Genomic DNA, 12,403 nt, shown 5'->3' with positions numbered 1-12,403 from the left:
TAGATAGATAGATAGATAGATAGATAGATAGATAGATAGATAGATAGATAGATATTGGATCATCTTCCTCTATGTTCTCTGAGTAATCATATTCATTTCCATAACTTTATCACCTATAAATCTACATCAAAATACTGCTTTCTAGCCCAACATCTATCTTGAGCTTTAGATTCAGATTTTCAACTGCTGAACACACAATCATCTATAAAAATGCTGCATCATCTTTAAATTCAACTATCAATTTGACTAATAAAAAATAGTTTAACCTTATGCTTCCTTATATTTATTTTTACATTTATTATTACTATAAATATATGCACAAAACCTTGTATACTGCTTTTCTCCTCAAAGTTGCATCCTGGATCTCTGCAAACAAAAGACTTTGTGATCGGACATTTTCTTCTCATTGCCTCCCATAGCATCTTTTGTATAACTCTGTCATAGTGTTTTATACAGTGAAATAATTATTCGTTTTCCTGCCTGTGATGCTAATTACAGTGTGAGCTTTATCTTCAATGAGCATTATTTTTTGTTAATCTTGCATCCCTATCTGCCAAACAGTGCCTAGCACAAAGGACAGATTCAATCAGTGTTGACAAATGGATGAATCAATCATGCAGTTCATAAGACTGACTTTATTATCTTCACCTGTTTTTTTGTTTGTTTTTGTTTTTGTTTTTGTTTTCTTAAGGAGCACAAACACAGTCTCCTACTAACAGATTATGCAGTCAAGTTTCCCACATTTGGGGAAATTGCAGAGGTCAGCACAGCCTGAAGTGCAATTGATGAGCCTCACCCTGAGAGAACCACTTTTGTGATCGTGATATCTGCACGGCCAAGTGTTTATTATCTTCACCTTCTTCACTGTTAGAATTCTTTAGTTCGGTTGTTATAATGTTCTCCACATACACTTCCATTGTTGTCTAAAACACATTTCTCCAAAGCTGACAGTTTATAGTTACATCATTGGTGAATTGTTTGGAGATGTTAGGAGAGTGATGATGTATGTTGCCATATGATTTTCAGTGTCATGGCTTAGAGTGGAGAACAGGCAAGAATTAATTCCTTCTTACTGTCTCAAAGACATATAAATATAAGGAGATCTTTGAGTCCTTCAATGACTTACAGCCCTCTCACCAACCATGTACATCCAGCCTCCCAATGCAGATCTGGAATTCACAGAGATGGCATGGCTGATCTCTGCCTCAACTCCTTACCTCATTTAAGAAACACATTTCCCGACCATGCTTTTTATAATACATGTCCTCAAAACTCTTTCTACAATCCCAGTTTCAACATTTAAAAGCAATAATAATTTTGTTGTTACTTTATTATTTATGTAATGTATCTTGAATATTATTGAAAGTGTTTTGGAAAAATTCTAATGAATAACATTGTTGCCTGCTAGAGTGAAAAAAATTGTTTTTAATCCCACCTTCATGAAGCCTATTAAACAAGGTGTAATTAAGTAAAAATCAAGAATGTGAAACAATGAAAAGTGCTAAGAATCAAAATTAAGTACAGAAGGGGAAGAAAGGCATGCTTACATTTGAAGTAGAATAACAAGGGAAGGCCTCTCTGCAAACATGACATTTGAGTAAAGACCTGAAAAAAAGTGAAACCGCAGAACCATACAAGTTTCCAAGAGAGAGCATTCCCAACAGGGACTAAAGCAAGTGCAAAGGACCTGAGGCAGAAATATACCTGTTCTATTATAGGAATCACAAGGAAGCCAATGAAGCTGTAGCTAAGGGAGCCAGATGGCAGGAATGGGTGTGTGGTTGTGGATGTGTGAATGAGAGGGGAACATAAAGGATGGCAGATTGGACAATTCTTTGTAGATTATATGAGAATTTTGGTTTTACTCTGAGGAAGGTAGAAAGCTAGTGAATGATATTGAGAAGAGGAGATGCTTGCCCTTATATTTTAGCAGGATAATTTTGCCTATTGCATCGAGAATAGACTATCAAAAGCCAAGGGTAGATTCAGGGACACTAGAAGGCATTGTAATAATCCAGGCAAAAGAGAAGAGTAGCTTGCTCTAGAGTAATAGAGGAGGAAATGATGAGAAGCAGTTGGATTCTGGATATTCCTTGAAGCTGAAGGCAATTTTTCCCCCAGATTAGATATAGTGGATAATAATCTAAATATATAATACCAATTTCTCACGCCCTACACCTTTAATGGCTTCTCAAATTTAGGCAGCAGTGTTGAATTTTCTTAAGCTTTCCACTCATTTCTACATCTAGTCTGTCAGAGAACTCTACCATTTCCAATTCTAAAACATGTTCATATATGTTCCCTTCTTCCTTCCTATGCCTACCACTCTACTTACTGAGCTCTCATTATTTCTCACCTGACAATTGCAATAGTCTTTTAATGGTTCTCCATGTTTCCTGTTTCTCCCATATCTATCTAATTCTGCCTCCTCAAGTCTACCAGAACCATGTTTCCAGAGCAGAGATCTTTGTCTCTCCTCTTTTTAAAATCCTCAGTAGAGCTACAGTGCTACAGAACAAGTCCAAAAGGCCCTCCCTTTTCCAGCCTCATCACCCAGTAGCCAAACATGACCTCTCACGATTCCTCAGTTCTTTCCCATCTATGTGCTTATTTGCCTTTGCTCATTGTGCACTCTCTGTTTGAAATTTACTTTGCTTTGATATCACCTTCTGGCATATCGTCTCAGGGGAAACAAATTCATCAACCCCAGCCTTGCATCCCCAAAACACATCAGGGCACCTATGACTCTGTGTTATGGCTAGTAGTATGACCATCTCCCATTTTACCCATTTTATTCAATGCTTAGCATATCAAAGATGCTCAACAAATATGTGATAGATGTTGAAATATATACCTAACCCAAAATGTGCCCTATGCCTTTCCATGCTTCTTTTGCCGTAGGCTTACAGTAGGCCAGTCCAGTGACCATCCCTTAAAAATTACAAAGTAGCAATATATAGGTATATAAATCCTTCACAGTCATGCAAAGGTATGTCTACAGGAAGGAGCCTTAAAAAGTCAAAGCAAAGTTACTTAGCAAACTCTCTTCTCTGCTTTTATGTTATATTGCTCTTTCATTTGTCTTTCATTTATATGTCTTTAGTGGTTATTTTTCTGCCTTCTTTACCTATTCCTATTTCTCTTTTAACAGTAGGATCCTCATCTATGCTACCATTATACTTCTTATCTACCATTCCTCTCAGTTTCTTTGCAGACGTTAATGACTCATAAATCTAAAGCTGCACTCTAACCTCTCACCTAGTCTCCCATTTTGTATTTCCAACTCTTCATATTGTTCATACGCCAAACAACATTCACTGCATCCACTTCATAATCATTATCCCCACTTCAGCTCTTCTTCCAGTGTCACTCTTTGAGGTAACTACTGTTCCAATTTCTCAGCTTAAAATATTGAGGTTATCTTTGTCCCTTTTAATTTGTCATTTATGTTGTAGCATAATAAATATTTATTCAAAATTCTTTTTTTTTTTCTTGCTTGCATCAACTGTAGAATTAGACAGAATTACAAGAGCAGTCCAACTGGTCCTATTTACTCCAGAATCTTCCCTCTTCATTCAGCCTTTGTCTGACAGGCTAATTAGGACAGTAATGCTAGCTGTTGTTTGCAAGTAAATCCTAAAATCTCAATGACTGAAAACTCCTGTACACTCGCATGTTACACTGCAACACAGGTGTTTCTACTCAAGCAGTCTCCATTCAGGAATTCAAGATCTTTCTCTCTCATGGTCCCACCCATATCTAGGTCCGTGGAGTGCCTCCATTCAGCCAGCAGATAGGGAAGACACATCTGCATCTTTACCACTTTGACAAAGAAGTGACACAGATCACTTCTACTCAGATTTTCACTGGCCAAAACTCTTATCATATACCTTCACATAACCAAAGAAAGACTGGGAAATAAGTCTAGCTGTTTCCCCAGAAAGAGCAGAAAATGAATTTTGGCAATGCATAGCAGTCTCTGACATATTCATCTCTCTAAAACAGAACTCAGACCAGAGAAAAGTCTTCTCTGAAAGTATGAAGTCTCAGTCCCCATCCTAAAGGTCCAGACCTTCATAATATGATGCTGCTGTTGTTTGGATAAAGAACAGATTGCCACAAAGAGAGGTGCTTTTCTTCCCACTCGAGGTCTGACTCTGAAGAATGGTTAAGTCTTCCCAATTTTTAGGAAATTGTTCATCTAACTAAAGCAACTATACTGCTGCCTGGGTCAGTGGCAATATAGATGTTTTTACTTAACATCACAGAACACTTGAGAAAAAACAGCCCTGCTAAATGCTGCTAAGAAAAACACCAGTCCGTTGACTATCACCTGTGGCCAATTAAACAGACCACTTCGTTTCCAAGCTCATCATTGTGGCTATCTTGACAGTAACATCAAATGAGAACAACTGCAGCTAAATCAACCACACAATGATCTCCATTTTGAGTAAGATGACAGAATCAGTTTAGCACAGCCATAGTTTTATTATTTCCATTCAACTAAGTTAATCTAAGAATGTTGTTGAGGCATTAGATCCAAATCTTAAAACTAGATGAATCCTACTCTTACAGACCACACGAACCTGCTTTTCCTTTTATAGAAGAACAAAAGCACAAATCCCAACTACCTGTCACTTAAAAAGGAAAGAGGAATTATATCACTATTAGCCAAAGATATAAACATTGCAGCAGGAGATATGTTCCAGCTTGCACATGCTTCAAACTGTCAGTGCTCTCTGCATATACCACCCTCTCCTTACAGCATCAACTCCAGAATGCAGTCAAAACAGTGCAAGTTAAGAGGAGATATTTTGAAGGCAAAGTGACATACAGCCACACAATCACTCAATTGAATGAACAGGATTACAGTGTTTGCAAACTGGAAGGCTGTCGCTCAAAGTGACACCTGGCCTGCTGTTCATTGGACAGTCCATGCATGTAATGTAATAGCTCCTCCAATTGTTGGCAAGAGAAGAGCAGGGATCAAGGCAGCTATTGCCTGAATTCCAAATGGCAGGGAAATTTTAGTGTTGGGTTCTATTGTTTGCAATACCAGTGGTGTCACAAGTGAGAATGAAAAGAATAGAATTCTAAACACTAAAGAAAAGATGAAAAAAAATACATACTATTTTTTTTTCTCTCAGCTGAGCAATTCTCCATTCTTTTTGGTGGAGAACAGGGAATGAGAACCAAGATGATATTTTCATAACTACACACCCCAGAAGGAAATGTTACTGTAAACATTTAAGATGACAGAGACCAAGATCTATGCATTTGCATGCCAATATTTGAAATCGGCCTTGTAAAGGAACTGAAATTTATATAGTATGCAGCCATACCTGTTGACTCCAGTAATTGGTGCAATAAGGTGCCAAAACACTGTCTAATTCATAAGGAATAAACAAATTGTTCCTTTATTCAACCAGTGCCGATTGAATGTCTAACGTGTCACTCAGGGCTGTTGTTACCATTTACCAAAACTGTTGTTCTTAGCACTCAGAATACAGCAGTGGACTGGTGGTCTGGTGGAGCTGAAATATTCAAATTGAGGAATCAGACAATAGACAAAATCAATAATAAAATACAGAGCCTATTAATAGGTGCTAATTGGTTTGCAAAAAAGAGTACAGTCAAATGTCTTAGTCAAGTTTACCTTTGTGAAGGAGATAGAGATAAGGAGGGATTACCATTGTAAATAGAGTGGTCGAAGTGAGGTGAGAGGGTGTTTTACCAATATTTGTAAGCAAAGTATTCGGGCAGAGAGAAAAGCCAGTGCAAATGCCCTGAGAAAGGAGTGAGCCTAACATACTCAAGGAAAATCAAGGGCACCAGTACGGCTAGAGAATGAGTGTGCAATGAAGTCCAAGAAGTTAGAGAGGAAAGTGGCCTCAACTATAATTATTATTTGGCTTCCGTTTGAGTGACACTGGATGGGAACAGAGGCATAACGGCATCTTAGTTAAGTTTTAAGTGGATTACTTGGAATACTGTGTTGAGGACAGACTGAGGGAGGCAGGGGTAGGAGCAATAAAGCCAGTTAGGAGGCATTTGCAAAAATGAAGACAAGAGATGATGGTAGCTTGGACCTGGATGGCATCACAAGAGGTACCGAGCGAGAAGTAGTTGGGTTCTGGAAATATTTTGAAGATGAAGTCAGTAGGGTTTTCTGATGGAATGGCATGAATGTAGTACATGAGGAAAAAGGGGAACCAAGAATAATTTCAGGTTTTCTGGTGTGTTTTTTTTTCTTATTTGTTTTTGTTTTTTTTTTTTTTTAGAAACTAGAGATAGGGAAGAGTGTGGATAGAATGAGTTTTCGAGGGAAGTCAAGTGTTTTGCATGATTAGTGTGTTGTGTGTATTACACATCTGAGTAGAGATGTTAATAAGCAATTGAATATGTGAGTCTAAATTGAGTTTTACTTGGGAGATATAAAGTTGGGAGCAGTCAATGTGAATGTGACATTAAAAAGATACTCAAATTACTTACACAACTCAACACCAAAAAAACAAATAATCCAGTAAAAATTGGATACAAGACATGAACAGACATTTTTCCCCAAAGAAGACATACAGATGGCCAACAGACATGAAAAGATTCTCAACTTTACTCATCATCAGAGAAATGCAAACCGAAACCACAAAATATCACCTTGCACCTGTCAGATTGGCTAAAATCAAAAACACAAGAAAGAATAACTGTTGGCAGGATGTGGAGAAAAAGAAATCCTCATGCATTATTGGTAGGAAAGTTGGTTCAACCACTGTGGAAAACAGTATGGAGGTTCCTCACAAAATTAAAAATAGAATTGCCATATGATCCAGTAATTCCACTATGGAGTATTTCCCCAAAGAAAACAAAACACTAATTTGAGTATGCACACCTATATATATTGCAGCATTATTTGCAATAGCCAAGTTATGGAAGCAACTCAAGTGTCCATAAACAGATAACTGGATAAGAAGATGTGGTATGTATATACAATGAAATATTACTCAACCATAAAAAAGTAATATCTTGATATTTGCAACAACATGGATGGACCTAGAGGGTATAATGCTAAGTGAAATAAGTTAGAGAAAGAAGGACAAATACCATATTATTTCACTCATATGTGGAATTTAAGAAACAAAACAAAGTACAAAGAAAAAAAGGAGACAAAAAACAACAACAACTCCTAATTATAGAGGACAAACTGATGGTTACCAGAGGGAGAGTGGGTAGGAAATAGGTGAAGGGGATTAAGAGTACACTTATGATGAGCATTGAGTAATGTACAGAATTGCTGAACCACTATATTGTGCACCTGAAACTAATACAACACTGTACTTTCATTATACTGGGATTTAATTAATTAATCCATTTTTTTAAAGATACTCATATTAAAAAACAAGAAACAAAGGGAGTGCAGATAAAGGAGAGTTCCAAGAACAAAGCCTTGGCATACTTTGATATTAAGAAGATGGGAAGATGAACAGGAATTAGGTGTGAGATAAGTGACCACTATGGTAGGAGGAATATCAGAAGCCAGGTGCAAAACTTATTTCAAAAAATGGAGGATTATCAAAGTCTGGTACTGTTGATAACTGTTAATGACCAGGTACAGCAGTAGGTGACTACGGTCAGATCACCTGGTATCCAGCCTAAGTTGATGTGTTTCTCAAGTTCAGACTAAAGATGATATCAGCAATCAAAAAAGAGAAGTGCTAAGAATAACAAGAGTAATATATTACACTATATTCTCACTATTTGCCAGGCATTTTACCATTTTACAATCACAACCTCATTCAATACTCTCAAAAACACTTTTAAGTAAAGATTATTTCCTGCTTTTTACAGAAGAGATCCTAAGGCTCAGATAGTTCTTGTGATTTTCCTGAGGTCACACAACTATTCAGAAGAGGACCTGGGACACAAAACAGGATAAGACACCGCACTGTGCTTGGAACCATTATGCCACAGTAGTGCCACCTCACGCTGCAGTCTTTATTATTCTGAAGTTCCAACTGTTAAAGAGCTTTAATGACTTTGAGTAAAAAACTTACACAAAAGAAGGAAAAATGGCAACTGCATAACTAGTGACAGAATTTTTTCTAAACTAGACCAACCATTGCAACCTGAATCATGGACCCATTTTTTTACACAGTGCTACATTCAAAGAGAAATTCAATCCCAGAAATATTGAAAAATAATACAGATTTTTTAGTCATAATTTCTTAAAACTGAAGTATAGGGGTGTCAGAGACAGGGGATACATAACATTCAACATAAAATGCTTTCTAAATACCTTATTTGATGAGTTTCCCTGTACCTCAAATTTATAACTACCTTTCTTCCTGTCTTGCTTGCTTGCTTGCTTGCTTGCTTTTAATGTTTATTTATTTTTGAGAGAGAGAAAGATAGAGCGTGAGTGGGGGAGGGACAGAGAGAGAGAGACACACAGAATCCGAAGCAGGCTTCAGGCTTTGAGCTGTCAGCACAGAGCCCAGCGTGGGCTTGAACTCATGAACTGTGAGATCATGAGCTGCGCTGAAGTTGGATGCTTAACTGACTGAGCCACCCACGTGCCCCACAACTACCTTTCTCATAATAATCAACTCTGGCACTCTGCCCCCCTGAAACCCTGATGAAGAAATTGTCTGCCACATCTGTGAAGCAGAACAGCATACTAAAAGCACAGGCTGAGTCACTGAGCCCTGCTTTGGGAGATCTTTATGTCTCTGTGCCTCAGTTTCTCCATCTACAAAATGTAGTCATGATGGTATCTCACCCTAGGGTTATTGTGTAGATTAAATAAATCATCATAGGTAAGCATTTAAAACAGTGCCCATCACACGGCAGATGCAAAATAAGCGTTAGCTAGTATGTATTGTTACAGCATCTCTCTGGTTGTATCATGGTAGTATTCTGCAAAGACAATCCCAATCTCTATATGTGCTACCTTGGGACTCTTCCTATTCACATTATGAAATCTCATACTCAGTTTCTGGATTCCCCTTCCTTTCCTGAGCTGTTCATGATTCCTCTCGGGCACTGTGACCCTTTGAGGCTCCTCTTAGCATGTCCAGAAGCAAAACTTGTCAGCTTTCTGAGGAAGTCCAACCCTCCTGCAGAGTCAGTGTTGCTAGTTAATAGAAGGAAAAAGGTGTATTCACTTAACTCATTCCCTTGGGGAGCTGACAGCCACTCAAAGCTTTTTCTAAAACAACAAAAACAAAGATAGGATCATCTCTTGTCCTCCCCCAGCCCAAATTTCTGAGCAACCTCTGTGCCCTAAGGTCTGCAAAACCCTGAGGAGTGGATGGCTAGAGAAGCAAAGCAACTTTATTATCACCGTGCCTGTCCTGAAACAAACAAGGAGGCAAGTCTCAAACCTGATCATAAGCAGCCTCTTCAGGGTTTGCAATCTGCTTGTCCAGGCCCAAGTAGACCTTATTTGTGGGGAATCAGACTCTGTGAAACTAAAGCATTAAGTGTATCATTCCAGCTTCCCAAATCATGTCAGCATCTCAGGCCTTTGTGTTCCTGGAGGTTTGCTAGAGTTGCCTCTTTTTCCTCCAGGAAAAATTGTGATGGCTCCTTGATTTGGTAATAAAATCCAAACAAGTTGCCTATTGAATAGTAAATCTGCTTCAAGAGTCAAATTGACCATGCCTGCTTCAACTTACTGCCCCCTGGTGGATGGCCTGCAGTTCCAGTTGCTTCAGTCTGAACACTGAGGTCTCACTGATTCATAGTGGTCAATTCAAAATGTGAATTTCAGCTCTTCTCTGGGGCAGTGCCTGGTGAGTTTACATCTCTGGATAACCTGAAAGACTGTAGACTCTCACTTAGTCGGTGGCATTTCCCTGCTCTGGGGCTATTTGTCTTTGTTCTATTTTAGTGGCTTCTCTAACTACATTTAGAGACCTTTACTCCAGTGCCTGGCATAGCACCTCCTACTAATTTCTCAAGTTTCTAAGAGAGTTGATCTCAACTGGGGGCGGGGGGGGGGGGGTCAAAGTCTGCTTAATTCCAGTCCCACGGTTACAGCCAAGTCCCCAGGGATTTGTTCTCGTCAACTGAGGTAACTCAAAAGCATTGAACAAGCCCAAGCATGGCTGTCACTGACCTCTTCTTCCTTCCCAAGAGCAACTCCAATTTTCTCAGTAAATGGATGTCCACTGAATCTAAGTTAAAAATCAATTTTTAGCTTGTTTGTTCACAAGGGAATTTTTAAGGCTTTCTCTGTTGATTCTCAGCCATTAATCTCAAACCAACCAACATGCTATGGAACACAGACTAATAGCACCAGATCCAGCCCAACCAGAGGACTGTTCCTAAGCGAGCCAGATGCAACAGCCATCTTCGCTCTTAAACTGTAGCCATTACATGAACTACCGTAACTTTATCCCATCTAAGGGCTTTATCTCTAAGAGCAATCCTTAACTGATTAGAATCTGCCCAAGAATCAATGACACAGTGAATGAATGATCCGGCTTATACATAATAATATAAGGAAATTGTTCTCTCTCCCTTCTTACCTCCCGTCTCCACCAGCAATTCACCACTCTATCCCTGTGACTTTAAGTTCTAGCTGTTGGATATTTTACTTTACCGTTTTCTTATTGCTGTCTCATGACCTTCTCATCCAGAGGCTCTTATCTCCTAAAAGATAGAGACGGAGTCCTTTCAGTCAGCTCCTCTTCTCTGGATAATTTTGCTAATACATCATCTAAGAAAGTACCGTTGAGTATAAGTCCTACCTGGACATTGTGTGTATTGATACAGCTCACTTCTTCGTGTTTTTGAGCCAGTTCTAGAACTATATGGCTTACTCCTAAATCTCTCCAAAATCTCTTCATCTACCTTTCCCTATTACAGATATATTTCTATAGGCAGATATATAACACAAGAGAAGGAACATTCCTATATGTCTGTATTCTGTTTACTTGAAATAACTATACAGTCCAAATTGTATAATATTTACTTCCATATAATAACAAAACATAAATTATCATAGTGAAGATGCACTTTTAACCTATTTCTAGGGTAATGATTTATATCCAAAACCCGTATATAGCCTAGATATATAGCTGACTCCCACTTGGACTGGTCTCTAAATAGGATTACATTAAATGAAACAGCACTCTAGCCACAGAAGGGCTAAAGTATTACATAAATCTTGATTGTGAATTGCCTTTAATAGGTAATGTGGAGAATTTACACAAATGTCACAGGAATTCTTCCTAAAAATTATTTTTGGATGTCTTTCACTGTAGTTCTCCTTCTCATGGGAGTTGCCTCTTCCACTATCTATCTATCTATCTATCTATCTATCTATCTATCTATCTATCTCTCCATGCTCACCTCCTGCCATGTTCTTCTCCTTCTTACTCTGCCCAGCATAGTTGACACGTCTAGAGCTCCCAACATGTGAATCCCCATACCTTTTGCAGTACCCTTGGAGCAGAGTTTGTCTTCTGCTCAGAATGCTTTTGCTCATAATAGCTTTCACAGGGATCTTGTTGAATAAAAATACAAATTTGCCACCTTGTTAAACTTTAAGTTTATGAAGTATACAGTCATTCACCTAGCCACTGAAATTGTTCTACAAATAGAAATTATTTTCAGTCACTTCCTCTGAATGTCTCCTTCTTATTTTAAGCTACAGTATCAATTTAAGATGGTCCTAGATGAGGGAAAGATAAGAACAAATAGTTGGCAACAGGCAATCTCTATCATTGGAAATACAAATGAATGCAAAAGCTATTTTAGATGAGCAGATGATAATTGAAGTATAATAATATATCTTACCTAGAATATACGTATGTGTGTGTGCATGTGTGTGTATGTTTATGTATGTGTATTTTACCAATATAGAGTTTCTATTCCTGTATCTCTTCCACATTTCTGTTTGTTCACTTACATCTTCACATTTGAGAATACTTATGCCTGGTGCTGTATTCCTGACCCTCTACAGGATTTCATGGCCTTGAGGGCCAATTTTCAGTGACCAATGCATCTTGTCGGAGTAGGTCTGAGACTAGGGTCTGAGAAGAATACTAAGAACTTTGATGGATTATCACTAAAACTCAACCTTGCTGAAAAGTTATAAATCTTAAACTTCCCTCAGGCTTAGATGGGACTGATTTCTAGAAGGATCATCAAAGTCACACCAAGCTGTCCTGAGCCCTAAAAAGTACATTAAAAAGGGCATCAGCTACCAAAAATGTAAACAAGTGTAATACACATTCCAGGCGTATGAAGTTCAGGCACTAATCATCTCAGATAAATGATAAACAAATGATGAGTTACATGTAAATCAACAGTGTTGTCAAAACATTGCCCTTTTAATCCCAGATAAATGATGAAGTTTATAAAAGGAGAGTTTTGAGGGTCGTGGAAGATTGTTTAAACA

At 38.2% G+C, this 12,403-nt stretch overlaps 1 long non-coding RNA gene and 1 other non-coding gene across 2 annotated transcripts in view; one reads left to right on the top strand and one right to left on the bottom strand.

Annotated features, from left to right (window-relative positions):
• Window positions 1–688: 688 nt before the first annotated feature.
• Window positions 689–847, bottom strand: LOC121016970 (U1 spliceosomal RNA). The gene has a single exon (XR_005784559.1). It is a non-coding gene; the product is annotated as a U1 spliceosomal RNA (small nuclear RNA).
• A 3,162-nt stretch (window positions 848–4,009) lies between these two features.
• Window positions 4,010–12,403, top strand: part of LOC121041256 (uncharacterized) — a 56,886-nt gene continuing 48,492 nt past the window's right edge. The window contains exon 1 of the long non-coding RNA XR_005795638.1: window positions 4,010–4,167. This is a non-coding gene — a long non-coding RNA (uncharacterized LOC121041256). The remainder of the gene's footprint in view (window positions 4,168–12,403) is intronic.

Source organism: Herpailurus yagouaroundi, unplaced genomic scaffold (genome assembly GCF_014898765.1).
Source record: "Herpailurus yagouaroundi ecotype Mexico unplaced genomic scaffold, PumYag 29, whole genome shotgun sequence".
NCBI lineage: Eukaryota > Metazoa > Chordata > Mammalia > Carnivora > Felidae > Herpailurus > Herpailurus yagouaroundi.
This window is presented reverse-complemented; position numbering and strand designations above follow the sequence as displayed.